The sequence below is a fragment of the Oryctolagus cuniculus genome, chromosome 21 (genome assembly GCF_051225735.1).
Source record: "Oryctolagus cuniculus isolate XC-2025 breed Fujian yellow rabbit chromosome 21, ASM5122573v1, whole genome shotgun sequence".
NCBI lineage: Eukaryota > Metazoa > Chordata > Mammalia > Lagomorpha > Leporidae > Oryctolagus > Oryctolagus cuniculus.
Genome location: NC_142887.1, coordinates 18,948,889 through 18,967,469, shown reverse-complemented (window position 1 = coordinate 18,967,469; position 18,581 = coordinate 18,948,889). Strand labels below are relative to the sequence as shown.

The following is an 18,581-nucleotide window of genomic DNA, read 5'->3' as shown; positions in this document are numbered from 1 at the left end:
TCAAAGCAGTGTGTAAATGGAAAAGCCCAGCATATGGCTGGATATTACTGCTGTTGCTCAAAGAATAGACTCAGCAGGGCCAGAAAAAGCCGGCGGCATCCTGGGGGCCCAGAGCTCGCCCTCGTTCACGGGGATGGACTCAAGGAAGGGAGCAGCTGCAAACACTCAGATAAGGCCACATTTGCATTCTCCCAGCCTCTCCTGCCCAGAGCTCTGCAGGCAAAGCCAGACAAGCAGCCCTTCCCAGGGGGCACTGGGCCAGCCACGTGCATCCAGTGGAAGCAAGGGTGCTGAAGTGGGAGCCGAGAAGGGGCTGTGCCCCAGCCACGTGAGCCCCGTGAGACAAGGTCATACGCCAGCAAGAGTGCAGTATTCCAGCTCTCACTTCCCGACAGTCTGCTGGGTGACCAGATTCTCTGATTTCAGCGTCTCACTGAATCCTGGTAACAACTCTACGAGGTAGATTTATTCCTCTTCTATGGCTGAGAGAACCGGAGCTCAGGCAGGCCAGCACCATGCCCATGTTTACACAGTCAGGGTTTGGAAGGGCCAGGTCTTGTCAGTACCAAAGCCTTGTTCTGAACCACGAGGCTATAGCCAAGAATATTTAATGCCCCTCAAGCTACAATGGGAAGAAGGCAAGGTCAGTTCTGGAAGAGCTGGACTTAACGTGTTTGTTGACCGGCTTGCCTTCCTGGTGCCCACTGCCCAGCCTACAGCTGGTGATGCAGGCTGTAGCCTGCATTTTTTTTTTTTTTTTTTGACAGGCAGAGTGGACAGTGAGAGAGAGAGACCGAGAGAAAGGTCTTCCTTTTGCCGTTGGTTCACCCTCCAATGGCCACTGCGGCCGGCACGCTGCGGCCAGCGCATCGCGCTGATCCGAAGCCAGGAGCCAGGTGCTTCTCCTGGTCTCCCATGGGGTGCAGGGCCCAAGGACTTGGGCCATCCTCCACTGCACTCCCTGGCCACAGCAGAGAGCTGGCCTGGAAGAGGAGCAACCGGGACAGAATCCAGTGCCCCGACCGGGACTAGAACCCGGTGTGCCGTCGCCGCAAGGCGGTAGATTAGCCTATTGAGCCACGGCGCCGGCCTGTAGCTTGCATTTTGCCTTTGACATTCTGGTCTTTCTCAGGGGATCTTGGTGGAAATCCTGGTACCGAAAGGGAGTCCCTGAGGGAGACAACACTGCTCTGAAAATGACTCCAGAAAAGAGGAAAACATGCCTTTCACCAGAGTGAGAGTCTGGAGGCCCAACAGGGCAAGTGAGAAGGGGTGTTTGGGAGTGGGCTTGTGCTCCTCACTCAACGAGATCCACCTGTGCTGTTTATAGCACTGCCTGAGGCTCTTGGAGGCTGAGCTGTGTGAGTGGCATCAGCAGGTCCCTGGTCCCTCAACTTCTCTGTGGGTCTGTCCAGTGGGAGTCACCAGGAGTGACTGAAACCTTGGAAGAAAGAGTTCAAAGGGATTCTACCCACTCCCCACTAATCTCCCTTGCCTCACTGTTGCAGTTCTATCTGTGGCTAAGTCCTTCTAAGATGACAGCTCCTGCAGTCACCTTTCTGGGCACGGCCCCTCACCTGGTCCTGGATAGCCCATTCCTCTCCTTGCATATTCATGCCTAGGGGTGGTAACAGCTCCCAACCACTGCTAGTCTCTGGGTGCCTCAACACTCCTCATCAGTGCTCCCAAACTTCCTTGCCCTTTGGTACATTTTCTTCAAGTTCCCAGCTTTCTCTTTCCTCATGGAGCCCTGAGCATGGGAGGTGGAATGGGGAGTTGGGGCAGTTTAATACATCCTCAAGAAGCTGGACTGTCTTGGCTCAACTACTCAGGTAGACGACCAGCGGGAGGAGCCTTAAGGAACTTTCAGTGTTTGGCTCTGCTGAGTGATGTCATCAGAGGGAATGGAGCTTGGTGGCCACAGCAGTCCCCTACCCACGTTCATGGTTTGAAAGCCAAGTTCCATCAGGCTTGGTCTGCCTGGTGCACAATGAGCTTTAGAATGGTGAAGAGTAGAAAGCTTATGGCAGGGAGATGCTGTGTACTCCCACACACAGCTGCTCCATCCTATTAGCTACGAGGGCACGCCAAAAAAGTTCGTGGAAAATAGAATTAAAATATAAATGTATTTTGGTGCAAAATATTTTTGAAATCCATGTATAGAAGGCTCTTTAAAAAGTTTATGGAGAGGGCTAGTGTTGCGGTCTAGCGGGTAAAGCCACCGCATGTGACATCAGCATCCCATATGGGTGCCAGTTCAAGTCCTGGCTGCTCCACTTCTGATCCAGCTCCCTGCTAATGTGCCTGGGAAAGCAGTGGAGGATGGCCCAAGTGTTTAGCCCCTGCACCCACTTGGCAGACCTGGAAGAAGCTCCTTCTCCTGGTTTCAAACTGGCCCATTTCTGGCTGTTGCAGCCAACTGGGGAATGAACCAGTGGATAGAGGATTCTCTCTCCCTCCCTCCCTCCCCACCCCCTCTTCCCTTGTCTCTCTCTCTCTCCCTAACTCTGCCTTTCAAATAAATAAATTAATTAAAAAAAAGAGTTTATAGAAGATGCATATTATAAAAACGGCATGATTTTTTAAAAAAAATCCTGCACACAAAAACCTACTTTCAATTCCATTTTCCACAAACTTTCAAAAGGGCCTTCATATATGACAATTTCAAATTTTCTCATGAATTCACAGCTGAGCCCATGACGATCTTGTGAGGCAGACAGATTAAAGTCACTTATTCCCAATTCACAGATGAGAAAATGAACCTTCAGAGAGGGAAGGTGCACATCTGAACTCACACAGCACTGGCCCTACCCATGGTGACTCCCAAATCCGAGGCTCTCCCAACACAGTGATGCTGGTGCACCTTGCGCCTCAGTGGCCGCAGGATCCCTCAGCAAACCTGAGAAGGCTGCCCTCCCCTCACCCTGGAAAAACAAGGAAACAAATCAGAACAAGCCTTCGTCCAATGAGCACTGATTAGGGACCAGGCACTGGGCAAAATACCCCGTGAACACTTTATCCTCTCTAATCCTTCACAATGCTGAGAGGTCAAGAGGATCTGTACCCATTTTAAGGTATTAAAAAGCTGGAGCTCAGGTCACCAAGTCACAGAGTGAGGATTGGGAATCAGACTTTCTGTGCTCAACCACTGCATTAAACTGCTGCCAACACCCTCCAAAATGGGAGCATTACATTGATGAATGAAAGGCAGGCTCTTCTCTTCTGCCAGCGCCCAGAGCTGTTAATTCATGGAGTGAACTGCACGTTAAAACCTCATCATTCTGCAAGCAGCCCCCACAGCAGAGACACCCCTCTCTGGGGAGTCTTCTCACATTCTCTGCTCCCACATGGAGCTGCCCTGAGTTGAGAAAGATGAGAGGGAATGGATGAGACTTCACTCATCTCTGCATTTCACATCTTAGCCTATGTTTTGACATCCATTGAAATAAACCTGCTGAGCACAGATGACGAAAATTCCCATACACCACTTTCTTTAGAGAAAAATAAAGATGGAAAGAAGAAACGAGACTTGTCCAGGGCCACACTGCTGGTGTGGGTGGAGCCAGGATTCCAGCCTACATAGATGGGGCTAACTCTACTGCACTTCGATGTTCTTGAGGTAAAGATCTGAGAAGTCATCCGACTTTCCCAAAGTCATGCAACAAGAGCACATTTCTGGGGTCACCTTGCTGCCCCCCAGCAGCCACTCAGATTCTTTCCTTTCTATTCCCTTCTACCTTTCTGGCGATTCTCCCAATCAAGTGCTTCCTCTAGAGGTAGCTAGAACTAAGACACGCCTCTCACCCCAAACTTCCTTGGGGAGAAAGGAAGACACTAGAAGGAGAAAGAGATACTAAGGTAAGGGGAGACTCAGTTGCATGAGTCGGTGACAGCACAGTTTCCTGAACTCTTGGTAGCACCCGCCTGCTCTCAGCCTGCAGGGAGGAGGTGGAACAGCTGGGTATGCAGCTGCCAGAGGAATTCTTTAAAGAGCAGAGAGGACGCAATTTTCCTACCAGCAGTCGCAGCAGCAGGGCTAGTGCTTGAGGCTCATCTGGGGTTCATTCTCTTTCTGGCTGAGGTTCCTGTCTTCAGAACAGCTGTGCACACACAGCAAAGTAAGGAGGCCTCTGAGGCAAGCACAGGAGCCCTCTGGTCAAATTCATGTAGACAGACTGTTCACAGAGGTTGCTTACAAACAGAAAATGATAACTAAGACGCGCTACTTGCCACCCATGTGGGAGATCCAAATGGAGTTCCAGGCTCCTGGCTTCGGCCTCATTCATCCCTGACTGTCATGATCATTTGGGGGAGTGAACCAGTGATGGAAGACCTATGTATCTCTATCGCTGTCTCTCTTTCAAATAAAATGACAATAAAAAAATTTAAAGAAAAATTTATTTAAGTACAAAAAGTTTTTGAAAACCATGCATACTTTCTATCATGCATTTTCCATACACATTTTGAAGACCCACACATGGATTTCAAAATCTTTTGCACCAAAATAAACTTACCATCTAATTCCATTTCCACACACTTTAAGTGCCCTCATGCATGCATCTACATACATATTTATAAAATCACAGAAATACATATATACTTAATCCCAAAGACATAGATGCAGATATATCTTAAAACATCTCTATGCCATAACTACTATTATTATCATGACATATTTTTCAAAGGAAAACCAGGGTCCAGTTAAGTAGCCCACCAAAGGCCACACAGGATGAAAGCCCAGGAAGTCCATTTCCAGCCTTGTCCACCTCTACACTGAATTTACATTCAGTGGTTCTCAACCAGGAGCATGGACCTCAATCACCTTGGGGATTGCTGAAAATCCAGATTCCTGAGTCCCCGTCCTTTGAGTCCAGGAGGGATGAACCAGGGGGTTCAAGAACCTGCATCTTAATAAGCTCCCTTGCTTGTTTCTTTAGAATCACTTTTTAAGAAAAGTTTACAAAAAGATGCTATCATTCATCCATTTGCATGATTAAAACTACACTGCAGAACCTGGGATAGACACAGGGAGAAGTAGTAAGTATAATGTGGCTGTCACTTCCTGAATGCTGACCACTTCCCAGGAACCTTGCTAAATGCCCTACTTCCACCCATGTTTAGCTGTCTCAACAACCTGTGAAGCTGGGTGGTATTATTACCTCCATATAACAGATCCACAGCAGTAAAGTGACTTGTGAAATGTTTCACAATTAGCAAGTGCAGGAACTGGGGTTTCAGTGTCTGATTCCAGACACCATGATCTTAGCTATGGAAGTGCAGTTTCTACTCTTGTGGAATGCCAGACTGATGGAGGAACCAAGCTGGAGATCTAAACCACAATAATAACACAATAGAAAATAAAAAGTCAAGTGCTATGCAAGCTAATGGGGAAGGTATATCGCTTCCTGTCAAAGGGCAATCAAGGTAGGCTTCCTGGGGAAGGTGATATTTACAGAGAGTCTTTTAGAAAATCATAGTGTTTGAACATGTAGTGATGGGAACTGGGGTAAGAGGACTGCAGAAGGAGCAAAATCACTGATATAGGAAAAAGCATAGATTTCATGACACACGTGAGTAACATCCTGTGGCTTGTATGAAAATATAAGCAAACCTGAATAGCTCACTCCCTCGCCTTTTTTTGACATATAGAGTTAGACAGTGAAAGAGAGAGAGAGACAGAGAGAAAGGTCTTCCTTCTGTTGGTTCACCCCCCAAATGTCCGCTATAGCCAGAGCTACACCGATCTGAAGCCAGGAGCCAGGTGCTTCCTCCTGGTCTCCCATGCGGGTGCAGGCGCCCAAGCACTTGGGCCATACTCCACTGCCTTTCCGGGCCACAGCAGAGAACTAGACTGGAAGAGGAGCAACCAGGCCTAGAACCCGGTGCCCATATGGGATGCTGGCGCCACAGGCAGAGGATTAACCAAGGGAGCCACAGCACCAGCCCCACTCCCTCACTTCTTTCAAATGTTTATTCAGATGCAGTCATCTCACCAACGTCTTAGCTGACCACCCTATGTATAGCTGCAACGAAACTCCCCTATCTGTTCCACTTCTCTGCTTTACTTTTCCCCAAAGTACTTTTCCCCTTCCAACGGATCACTTACCAGTGCCCCCACCCTCACCAGCTCCACTCATTAAGCTTTTAAGATGCAGATGTTTTTGTCTGTTTTGTTCATGTTGAATTGGAAGTCATAACAGGGCCTGAGTGAGGTGTGGTAAGGCGTGAGAGGTGTTCAAGAAATATTGGTTGCAATTTGAATGTAGGAAGAAGAATGTAGGCATCAAAGGAAGAAAGTGCCTGGAGGATTCAGCACCTTGGACAGAGCCCCACTGCCCTTTTCCCAGGCTGGGCCACAGATTGCAATTTTGTAAATCTGAGATAAAAGTCTAAATTATTAATTAATTCATTCCTCCCTTCACCTTCCTTTTCTCCTTCCCTTCCTTCCTCATTCTTTCCTCCCTTCTTTCTGTCTCTCCACTGATGAATCTAACACATAACCAAGATGACACACTATTGCCTCAGACCCAGCTGTGCAGCCCACACAAGCCACTTCAACTGCAGACATACGTAGAGTTTCCAGGATTTCACGCTCTGACCAGTGTGGGAGCACAAGCAATGCCCCAAGTCTACAGAAGGCAGGTGGCATTCTCCCACTGAAACGGGAGGCACAGTTCAGCCTGTTGCAATGATTCAATTCCCCACCCCAAGACAGCCTGAACTCTCTTCACTGAAACATCTTTGACAAATTCTCTCTCCCCCACCTGCTCCTTCCTGATGAGTCCTCAGAGACTCCAACCAGTCTGTTCTGATCCATATTTATCAGCTGTGACTATCTTCCTTTCCACCATCACCCTCATATTCTCCCCCAAGTTAATCGAGGAAGACGGATGGATGATGGTGCCCTATGTAACTTAATTAAGATAAAAAGCTTCCATTGATATCCCTGTCGGAGAGACTAAAGACATTGCCAGCCATAATTCCTGGTGCCGACGTCTGAAGTGTGCCACTCTGTGGAGATGCCAGAGGTCCTAGAAGCTGCCTTCAGTGCCAAAGGATCCCAACCACAAAACTACCCCAACCTGGACAGCTGCAAAAGACAGATTAAATAAATCCTTAGTCTGCATCCAGAATCTGGCTTCTGCTCACCACCTCTCACCTGGGCCAAACTCCTGCCATCTTTTACCTGCAATGTTACTGCAGCCTCCTCACTGGTCTCTGATTCTATACTCGCCTTTCTACAGCCCATTCTCATTACAACACTGGAGCAAAATGAAAGATATCACTCACAGAGGTGAGTGAGATCCCAGCAGAAAGAACAGGCCATCAAAGAAGGCAGTACCTTTCTCTGAAGGAAGGAGAGAACTTCCACTTTGAATATGGCCTTGTCTAAATAAGACTGGAGTTGGTGAACTCAAGAGGCTTACATAGCCTTGGCAGCTCACGACAAGAGCCTCGGGTGATTACTTACATCATAAATAAGAGTGTCAATTGTTAAACAAACAACAGGAGTCACTGTGCACCTGCTCCCCATGTAGGACCTCTGCCCTTAACATGTTGTACTATGAGAATTAATGGTAAAACTACTACTCAAACAGTACTCTATACTTTGAGTGTCTTTGTGCGTGCAGTCTGTTGAAATCTTTACTTAGTATATACTAAGTTGATCTTCTGTATATAAAGAAAATTGAAAATGAATCATGATGAAGAACGGGATGGGAGAGGGAGTGGGAGATGGGATGGTTGCGGGTGGGAGGGAGGTTATGGGGGGAAAATCTGCTATAATTCAAAAGTTGTACTTTGGAAATTTATATTTATTAAATAAAAGCTGAAAAGAAAAAAAAGAAATAGAGATCAAATCAGGTCGCTCTTGAGAACCCTCCGCAGGTTTCCCATGTCGCTCAGAGGAATAGCTAATGGCACTGTTTAGCCACAACCATCTCTAGGCCAGCGCCGCGTCTCACTAGGCTAATCCTCCGCCTTGCGGCGCCGGCACACCGGGTTCTAGTCCTGGTCGGGGCGCCGGATTCTGTCCCGGTTGCCCCTCTTCAAGGCCAGCTCTCTGCTTTGGCCAGGGAGTGCAGTGGAGGATGGCCCAAGTGCTTGGGCCCTGCACCCCATGGGAGACCAGGATAAGTACCTGGCTCCTGCCATCAGATCAGCGTGGTGCGCCGGCCGCAGCGGCCATTGGAGGGTGAACCAATGGCAAAGGAAGACCTTTCTCTCTGTCTCTCTCTCTCACTGTCCACTCTGCCTGTAAAAAATAAAAAAAATAAAAAATAAAACAACCATCTCTCTGATAACATCACTTCCTACTCCTCCTTACATAATCCATTCCAGACACACTCCCTTGCTTGCTTCTCCTTCAAAACACACAGCATGCTTTGACCATTTGCTTTGCACTGGCTGTTCCCTGTGACTGGAGTGTTCTTTTCCCAGGAATCCACAGGTCTCATCCCCTCACCTTCTGACATCCTTATTTAAAGTTGCAACACGTACTGTCAATCACCATGATCTTGACTGAATTGTTGCTGTAACACTTGTCTTCTATTATCTCTCCATCCTCACAAGTATGCAAGTACCACAAAAAGATATTTTCATCTATTCCATTCCCTGCTGTGTCCCTCACCTCTTAAATGGTGTCTGGCATATAGTAAGAGTGAATAAATAAATATTTGCTAAATAAATGAATGATAAATCAGCAGAGTCCAAAAATGTGTTTTACTAAATAAAGATAGCTGGAAGGAGTAAAGGTATGAAAATCACTGTAAGATAAACATGCCTGTAGCAGAAACTCAGATTCTTGACAGTCTACAGGTAGGAAGCCTGACTGTCAGTCCTGGCACCCTGTAAGTACATCCAAGGTCCCACTCACTTCCTGACTCTACTACTTCCTAGTTGCGTGACCTTGGGCAACTTACTTTACCACTCTGTGCTATGGTTTCCTCAAATACAATATAGGGATAATAATAGATTCCTACTGCATGTAGTTACTGTGGGAACTAATTGACTTAATATACTTAGTGAACTTAAAACAGTCCTGTAAGTATAGTGAGCACTTGGAGTCTCAATGTGCTGAACAGGTGCTGTGCCACTGACTGGACAAAGTGCGGAGAGAAGAAAGATGGGCCTCATAGTTGCCCATAGCTCTATCACCCTTGCCCCTTGGTTGGATCCACCAGACCAGAACCTTGGGTACTGAAGCCTCTGACAGAGTGGAGAGACTAATCAAGCTCCTACTTCATCTCCATGAAGTCCTACTTGAGTCCAAAACCTCCAAAACCACTTGCTTGAACTACACAGCATTGACTTTTGATCTTGAATGCTTTCTTCATTGAACAATTAGACTACACGTGGAGGCGGGCATTGGTCAGGGGAGGAACAGATACTCACTTCTTTATCTCTGTGCCTTCTTCCCAGTCTGCCAGGCTCCAAATCTGCCTTCTCTTTAACTACGAATCAGCAGTTCCCATGCCTGTCAATGAAAGAAAGCTGACTGTGGCCAAGACAGTAGATGTTGGTTAGATGCCAAGGTTCAGGGTAATTTGTTACATAGCAACAGATAATCCATGCATCTTGGATGGGGCCCAAAAACCTGAGATGAGGCCTAAAAATGTGCATTTCTAAAAGCTCCCTGGTGATATCCATGAGCCCACTGTCAACACTGAGTAGCCAGGGCACATGATTTGCTCTAAAAAAAAAAAAATGTAACTGGTAATAACATGGCTTTAGGCTGGTGCCGCAGCTCACTAGGCTAATCCTCTGCCTGTGGCAGCAGCACCCCAGGTTCTAGTCCCGGTCAGGGTGCCGGATTCTGTCCTGGTTGCCCCTCTTCCAGGCCAGCTCTCTGCTGTGGCTCGGGAAGGCAGGGGAGGATGGCCCAAGTGCTTGGGCCCTGCACCCCATGGGAGACCAGGAGAAGCACCTGGCTCCTGGCTTTGGATTAGCGCAGTGCACCGGCCACAGTGGCCATTGTGGGGTGAACCAACAGAAAAGGAAGACCTTTCTCTCTGTCTCTCTCTCTCACTGTCCACTCTGCCTGTCAAAAAAAAATTAAAATAAATAACATGGCTTTGAACTCAGACCAGTCTATCTGTGTCTCCTTGGTACTCAGTGCTCCAGGAATGAGATCATTCTATCATAGGCATGCAAATGTCCACCTGTGGGCTTCCCCTGCTCACTCAGGACATACTGGAAGTCTGGGGAGTTGGTGCCCAGTGGCAGCACTTAGCCAACAATGCATTGGAGTTGGAGGTTAAATACTCCAGCTTCTTTCCCCCTTGGGCAAGATAATCCTGAGGGTAATCCTACAGTACCTCCCAGAAGCCCCCAGGGACACAGAGCTGGAGCCACCTGCAGTGGCCACTTATTCAATAATGACCCTTTATTGGCCTTTATCCTTTCCTTTGTAGTTCTTGGGATCATCTCTCCAGTAAAACACTGTGCTCCAATCGTCACAACTACTATAGAAAGAACTCTAAACACAGTATCCAGTTTAATCTCTGCAACATTTTTTCAGACGTCTGAAGCACAGAGAGGGTGAACTACCCTAACTTTGAGTTGTTGGAATGGGAGTGGAAGGCAACTGAGTGCTCCACGAAGAACTCTGGCTTCTAAATCCAAGATGGTAAGCTCTGGGCCTGGCTTTGACACTAACCTGTTACTCTAACTTTGAAGAGTCTCTTCCCCACTCTGAGGGCCAATTTCCTGGTCTATAAAACGGGAGGGTTTAAGCTGACTCTAAGATCAAAGATTCCCTCCTGGTGCTAACAGTATGGCATTCCAACAGCTATTCAGGTAGGGAGGGAGGGCAGAATAGGGCCAATTTTTTTTTAACTTTTATTTAATGAATATAAATTTCCAAAGTACAGCTTATGGATTACAATGGCTTCCCCCCCATAACGTCCCTCCCACCCGCAACCCTCCCCTTTCCCACTCCCTCTCCCCTTCCATTCACATCAAGATTCATTTTCAATTCTGTTTATATACAGAAGATCCGTTTAGTATATATTAAGTAAAGATTTCAACAGTTTGCAGCCACATAGAAACACAAAGTGAAAAATACTGTTTGAGTACTAGTTATAGCCTTAAATCTTAATGTACAGCACATTAAGGACAGAGATCCTACATGAGGAGTAAGTGCACAGTGACTCCTGTTGTTGACTTTACAAATTGACACTCCTGTTTATGGCATCAGTAATCTCCCTATGTTCCAGTCATGAGTTTCCAAGGCTATGGAAGCCCTCTGAGTTCTCCGACTCTTATCTTGTTTAGACAAGGTCATAGTCAAAGTGGAAGTTCTCTCCTCCCTTCAGAGAAAGGTACCTCCTTCTTTGAAGACCTGTTCTTTCCACTGGGATCTCACTCACGGAGATCTTTCATTTAGGTCATTTTTTTTTTTGACAGAGTGTCTTGGCTAGGGTCAAATTTTACACATAAATTTTCCAATGCTTCCTCAAATCTCAACCTGTGGATAATGTCTGGGCAAAACTATTCATGCCAATAATAAATGCTGCTTCTATTGCATGCTCATTATGTTCTTAGGACTATGCAGACAATTCCTCATGCATTATCTTATTCCTTGTAATAACCTGTGAGCCTGGGTTTAACAGAGCATTTAAAAATGTTTGCAGCTGCCAATAACAAGAAACTTCATCAATGGCTTAAGCTATAACGAAAATATTAGCAAGGAAATTGGGTACTCCACTATTAGTTAAGAACTTCAATGATTACATCAAAAATCCAGGTTCTTAGGGCTTACACTGTAGCCTAGTGGGTACACTGGCACTCCACATGGGCACCTGTTCATGTCCCACCTGCTCCACTTCTCATCCAGCTCCCTGCTAATAGCCCAACAAAAGCAGAGGATGGTCCAAGTGTTTGGGCCCCTGTCACCTACATGGGAGATCCAGATAAAGATCCCGGCTCCTGGCTTAGGCCTAGCCCAGCCTTGGCTGTTGCATTCATCTGGGGAATGAACCAGCAGATGGAAGCTCTCTCTCTCAGCTCTATTCCTTCCTCAACAACCCTGACTGTGCAATAAGTATCTTTTTTTTATTTTTTATTTTTGACAGGCAGAGTTAGACAGTGAGAGAGAAAGAGAGAGAGACAAAGAGAAAGGTCTTCCTTCCATTGGTTCACACCCCCCTCCCCCCAAATGGCTGCTATGGCAGGTGCACTGCGCCGATCTGAAGCCAGAAGCCAGGTGCTTCTCCTGGTCTCCCATGGGGTGCAGGGCCCAAGCACTTGGGCCATCCTCCACTGCCCTCCCAGGCCACAGCAGAGAGCTAGACTGGAAGAGGAGCAACCAGGACTAGAACCCAGGGGTACCGGCGCCACAGGCGGAGGATTAGCCTAGTGAGCTGTGGTGCCGGCCTGAAATAAGTTTTTTAAAAAGGAATCCAGGGGGGCAGGTGCCGTGGCTCACTTGGTTAATCCTCCGCCTGCGGCATCGGCATCCCATATGGGTGCCAGTTCTAGTCCCGGTTGCCCCTCTTCCAGTCCAGCTCTCTGCTGTGGCCCAGGAGGGCAGTGGAGGATGGCTCAAGTGTTTGGGCCCCTGCTCCCTCTTGAGAGACCAGGAGGAAGTTCCTAGCTCCTGGCTTCAGATCGGTGCAGCACCAGCTGTAGTGGCCATTTGGGGAGTGAACCAATGGAAGGAAGACCTTTCTGTTTCTCTCTCTCACTAACTCTGTCAAATAAAAATAAAAATAAAAAATAAATTTAAAAAAAAAAGGAATCCAGGTTCTTATATCCTTCTGTTCCATCATCCTCACAGTAATAGTCTTTCATTCACAGGTGTTTTGCCTCAAGATGACATGAAAGCTACCATGAGTCCAGACATCACAAGCCTACAGAATAAAGGAAAGGTAGCAAGAGTTTTCTCCTAGGTATTTCTCTCTTCTATATTGGAGAAAAATAGTTCCAGAATCCTCTAAGATAACTTCACTTTCCTCTCTTTGGGCAAAATGTCATCGTTTGATGACCCTTGACTGTAAGGAGCTGGGAACATGACTGGGTTTCCAACCTCTGTGGTGAGAGGTGGGCATGGGGAAAAGCAGTGAAGCAGGGCTGTTAGATGGGGACCTATGCCAACAGTGTCTGCCACGCTACTCCCACGTGAAATGGAGAAAACAGAGGCATAAAAAGGTGGAACGGCTCGTCCAAGGTCTTGCACAACACTTTTGCCCAACTCCAAAGCCTACGCTTTGTTAGAACTTTAAACATCGAACGGCGGACCATTCAAAGGGAGTCACGTTTTCTCAAAGGATACTGAGTGAGCACAAGAATTTCAAGTCAGGTGTGAGAACCTGGTGGTCAGAGACACGTGGTGAGCCTCTGACAGACCCCGGGATTCTGCCTGGACACCTGCGAGGATGTCACGGAAGAGGCAGCCGTGTCCTAAGCCCTTGGCCCCGAGTCGGCTTCACAGGGCTGTGCCTTGCTTTCATCAGCGTAAGCTGCTGAGTCAGAAGTCGTCCTCTGGGGAGGGAGCTGAGAAGGCCTGGTCATCCCCGGGCCATGTGTCAAGGGGGCTCTTAGCAGGGAGGCCAGGGGCGAGGGGCCTTTGAATGAAGGATAATTAATGGCCTTTTACTAAATATATGCATCCTGTGACCCAGTACTGCAGGAGGCAAAGATAAGTGAAGGAAGGAGGGGAGGGGGCTCTGTCAGGCTGGTGGAGGAACTGGGGGCGGGGAGGAGGAGGTGGACCACCCCAGACCTGGTGGGTGCTTCGTTCAGGCAGCTCTTAGCCTTCTTTGGATTGAACAACCTTCCCATCAACACAGAAACATCCCTTGGACAGCCCTAAAATGGGAAGAGAGCGAAGAACCGTTGGTTTCCTCCAAAGGTGACTAAGATTCTGGGGACCTCGAGAAGGCTGAATGCATGTTGGGGAAGCAAAAGCGATGCCAATGAGGCTGGCGCCGTGGCTCACTAGGCTAATCCTCCGCCTGCGGTGCCAGCACCTCGGGTTCTAGTCCCGGTTGCCCCTCTTCCAGGCCAGCTCTCTGCTGTGGCCAGGGAGTGCAGTGGAGGATGGCCCAGGTGCTTGGGCCCTGCACCCCATGGGAGACCAGCATAAGTACCTGGCTCCTGCCATCGGATCAGCACAGTGTGCCAGCCACGGCGGCCATTGGAGGGTGAACCAACGGCAAAAGGAAGACCTTTCTCTCTGTCTCTCTCTCACTGTCCACTCTGCCTGTCAAAAAAAATAATAAAATAAAATAATAAAAAAAAGCGATGCCAATGGTGCAGACTTCAAGTTGCCATCGGTTCCGTAAACGCAGCGCTCTGCTGAGAGTTTCCAAGGGTAACAGGCTCCCCAAAGCCTGAACACTGAGCAGTGACCCCAGTCCAGAATGTCTGGTGCTCGGGGGACGCCTCACAAGGGGCGGGGCGGGGGCTGCAGGGCGCTTTCCTGCCTGGGCGCCGGCTCCCAAGCTTCCTTTCTTCTCCACCCCAGTGCCCTCAGTCTGGGAACAAGAAGAATTTGTCTCTGCTCCTAATTACCGGGTAAGACACAAACGATGCAAATATTATGCTAAATGAGGCCCCTTAAAATAGCAGAGAGCAAACCAGCAGCAGAAGATGCCTTGTCATTTGCAATTTGCGGACGAGTTTGATGCCTTTCTTCATCCTCTCCCCCTGCCCACCCCTGTTGTTGATGTTAATCTGAATTCCTTAAAGAGTCACCTTCCCCCCAGAAAGGTGTCCCTTGAGGGAAGGAGGGGAGGAAGATGGGGGGGTGGAAATGCAGCTTGATTGCCTACATCTGATTAGTAATTACACGCCGAGAGCCTCACTGAAAACAGTGTCACTCTCTGATGAGGAAGATGTTTTGACGAGTAGAGGGTGGGGTAGGGGAGGAAGGTGAGGGGGGAGGGAGCAAGGTGGCAATGGATATGCAACTGGAGGACCTGCTGCCGGCTGGGCCGGGAGAGAGACAGGCAGTCGTTCCATCCTTTGTCACCATTTCCACGTCACCATTTCTCAGCATGGAGACGGTGTGCTTCAGGTTCTTTCTCTGTAAAATGGGAATAAGGCTGGTACTTTTCTTCGTGGAGCTGTTGGGAAGGCTGAATTGTCTCATCACAGTTGCGTGCACCCAAACAAGTTCTAACTCCGTACCCAAGTGCCAGGACACTGTGCGTGGGACTCTACAGGACCTCAGGAAGTCCACCACGGTTGCTGCCAACGTGGCTGTGGCTTTTAGATCCTTTAAACATCTAACAGAATAGGAGCAGGCATTTGGAGGCAGTGGGTTAAGTCACCACTTGGGATGCCCACATCCCATTAGAGAGCATGGGTTTATAGTGCAGCTCAACTCCACATCCACTTCCCGCTGACGTGCACCCTGGGAGGCAGCCGGTGATGGCCCAAGAATTTGGGTCTCTGCAACCCACATAGATCGAGTTCCAGGCTCCTGGCTTTGGCCTGACTCAACCCTGGCTATTGTAGGTATTAGGGAGTGAATCAGCAAATGGGTGCTCCTTCTCCCTCTTTCTCTCTCTGCCTTCCAAATAAGTAAAGATATAAACAAATAAAAATTTTTTAAAAATTGTAACAGGATAGTTTATAATTAACCTTCAAGTACCCGTCTCATCAGAAAGCAATGATGCCTTGGGCAGTCCTAAACACAAGTAACCTAAAACAACATATTTGGTTTTATCTGTTTGCATGAGATTCCCCAGTATAGAAGAAAAATGAGAAAGGACCTCTCACTTGTCCAACATTGTCAGTTGCTTAGAATGTAAACGAGATCCTGGGAGGAAGGATGCCCCTCGAGCACCCTTTGAGGACAGATGACATGATGCCCAGGAAATCTTTCTCCCTATTCCTTAAAATCAGGATGTGTGGCTCCGTCTACAAGCTGCTGAGTGACCTTGGGCAACTGGTCAAACTCTGCTTCCTCTTCCTTCTACATCCTCCGCTCTCTTCCTTTCTGAAAACCATGCCTATGCCCCATCCCCATCCTCCAAATCTGCCTGGCTCTACCACACCCTATCTTCTGCTCCAAGAATGGATACCTACTTAGTGTGTTCAGTAGAAAGAGTGGTGGTTGGGGTTGGCATTATTGCTACTGAGTCCTGTTGACTACAATCCCTATGAAGATCCTTATGGAAAGAATGGAGCCAGTGTAGCATCCTGGGCCCTTTCTGCCCCTCACGCTCACTCAGGGACATTAAAAAATGCTGATGGCTTAGATTCAAACCCCAGCAGACCAAAGAAAAATCCAGTTTAATTGGTGAATTGCTGAGCCCAGGCATTGGTTTTTATAAAAGAAAACATAGGTGGCTCTAATGGGCAATTTCATTTGAGGGACAGACACTATGTTAGAGACAACATATTATTCAGTTTGTGAATACTCTAGAGTGACAGGATTAAGCCTTAGATCTATGCTTTTTATCATTAAAAATATGATAATTGGCCAAGGAAAAAATCTATTTTGCTCTTCCCTAAATGATAAATTAAATTAGAAAGTCAGAGAATCAACTTCTTAAAAAGAAATTGTAATAGATATGGAAGACACTGGCGCCACGGCTCAATAGGCTAATCCTCCACCTGTGGTGCCCGGGTTCTAGTCCCGGTTGGGGCGCCGGATTCTGTCCCGGTTGCTCCTCTTCCAGTCCAGCTCTCTGCTGTGGCCCGGGAAGGCAGTGGAGGATGGCCCAAAGTTCTTGGGCCCTGTATCTGCATGGGAGACCAGGAGGAAGCACCTGGCTCCTGGCTTCAGATCGGTGTAGCTCTGACCATAGCGGCCATTTGGGGGGTGAACCAACAGAAGGAAGACCTTTCTCTCTGTCTCTCTTTCTCTAACTCTGTCAAATAAATTAAAAAAAAAAAAAAAAAAAAAAAAACCACAAGACAACTCAACAACAAACCAAACTATGCTGGGAACTACACTGGGTAGGATGAGGGAAGCACTCTCAAACACTATTGTGGGAGATTTAAATTAATTCAACCTTTCTGAGAAGCAATTTAGCAGGACAATCCCACTGATGTTAAAACGTGTGGTGCGTGTGTGTGTGTGTGTGTGAGTACATTTAGGCATATGAGAAAGACTGGAAAGATATAAAACAAATGTTAACAGCAATTTTCTTTGTGTAATAAGATTAGGGTGATTTTTATTTTCTTCTTTATCCTTTTCTGTATTTTTCAAATTTCCACAGTGAACATGAATTGCTTTCATAATGAGGAAGAAAGAAAAACAATGAAGAGAGACACATTTTTTAAAAACCTTGTTATGTTCTTTTGAAATGTATTTTCTACTGTTTCGTTCCGGGACACTCGGTTTTGCAACGCTAAGCTTTCTCTGAAGAGATTGCGCTTCATCTTGAGAGGTAGTGAATAAAAGGAACGGGTTATTCCAGTCTGGAGAAAAAGAAAGCCCCCTGCTTCATCCTCATCAGACCCAGGTGGGCATTCTCGCTTTGCTGTGTGACCTTGCAGGAATGACTGGAACTCGCTGGAGTCTGTATTCTACATCTTTAAATGGAGGCAGATGACCCCCTCGCAGGACTCAGGATGGAGGGCCTGGGACAGGCCTGGCTCGGCAGTGGTAACCAGTTCCACCACGTGGTGGGGCAAGGCGTGGAGTCCTCAGGCTTGAGGAGCGGTCATCCGAGGGGAAAATCCACCCTCTCCAGGAAATCATCCTGAAAACGACATCATTGCCGTCTCACAGAGGGGGCTTGGAGGCTCTCAGAGAGGTGGGATTCTCTGCTCAAGAACCTTCGGGACTTCAGGACTAGGGCCAGAGAAAGCAGCAAAGCTAAATTCACTCTGCTTCCACTCCCACCCTTAGCAGAGAACATTTTCACATCACACACAGGATCATGTGGCCGCCCCACACCCCCAACCCGAAGTCCTATCTGGCCTTAGGTTGTTTGTCAGATAAAGACCAACATCTTCATGGCTCAGAAGGTCACGCGTGGGCTCCTCCTGGCCTGCCTTCCTGTACCACCTGCCCCGTCACGCCTTGCCCACCAGCCACGCGGACTTCCTCCCAGTGCCTCTGACTTCCTGCCACAGGCCCTTCCTCCCAGTGCCTCTGACTTCCTGCCACAGGCCCCCGACATAGCCGCTGTCCTCACACCCTCGGTCCCTCCCTCACCCAGTGAATTCTCTACCTCTATCCGTCAGCTCTGATGTCACTGCCTGTTTAGCTCCCCCATCTCGTCCCAAGTCCCTACTGCGCATTTTCCCGGCTGGGTGCTTCTTTCTATCACAACATTATCTCCACTTACAATCACAGACTCGGTGGCGTGATTAGTCTCTCACCTAAAACTCCCAGCTGCCCGGGCACAGGAACTGAGTGCATTCTTCAGTTCCCCACTTTGTGTCTCTAGTTTCTTTGTGAGCCAGAACTGAAGAGGAGAGAGAGGATGGCGATGGCTCCTGGACCCTGACTGGCCATTCCAAATAGATGTGCATGGAATCCTTCCCCCCAGGGCTGCCAGCAGAGCTGAGAAGTAAAAACAGACACTGGATAACTTTCAGGCAGCAGGAAAATCTAAGACTGGCTGCTCCAACTGGCATCATGAAAAGTTATAAAATGCAGGATTTCATCTTTGTCT

General features: G+C 47.9%; 1 long non-coding RNA gene across 4 annotated transcripts in view; it reads right to left on the bottom strand.

The window, feature by feature from the left end:
- The window catches only part of LOC149119845 (uncharacterized), an 81,424-nt gene that overhangs the window by 33,657 nt on the left and 29,186 nt on the right, over positions 1-18,581 (bottom strand). The window contains exons 3-4 of one of the 4 annotated variants that reach the window (XR_016227051.1): positions 18,286-18,469; positions 17,147-17,660 (exon numbers count right to left, since the gene is read on the bottom strand). The exons of 1 other annotated variant lie outside the window; for it this stretch is intronic. This is a non-coding gene — a long non-coding RNA (uncharacterized LOC149119845). Of the gene's footprint in view, positions 1-17,146; positions 17,661-18,285; positions 18,470-18,581 lie in introns of those variants that run through there. 2 more of the 4 variants (XR_016227054.1, XR_016227052.1) reach the window with 2 other exon arrangements.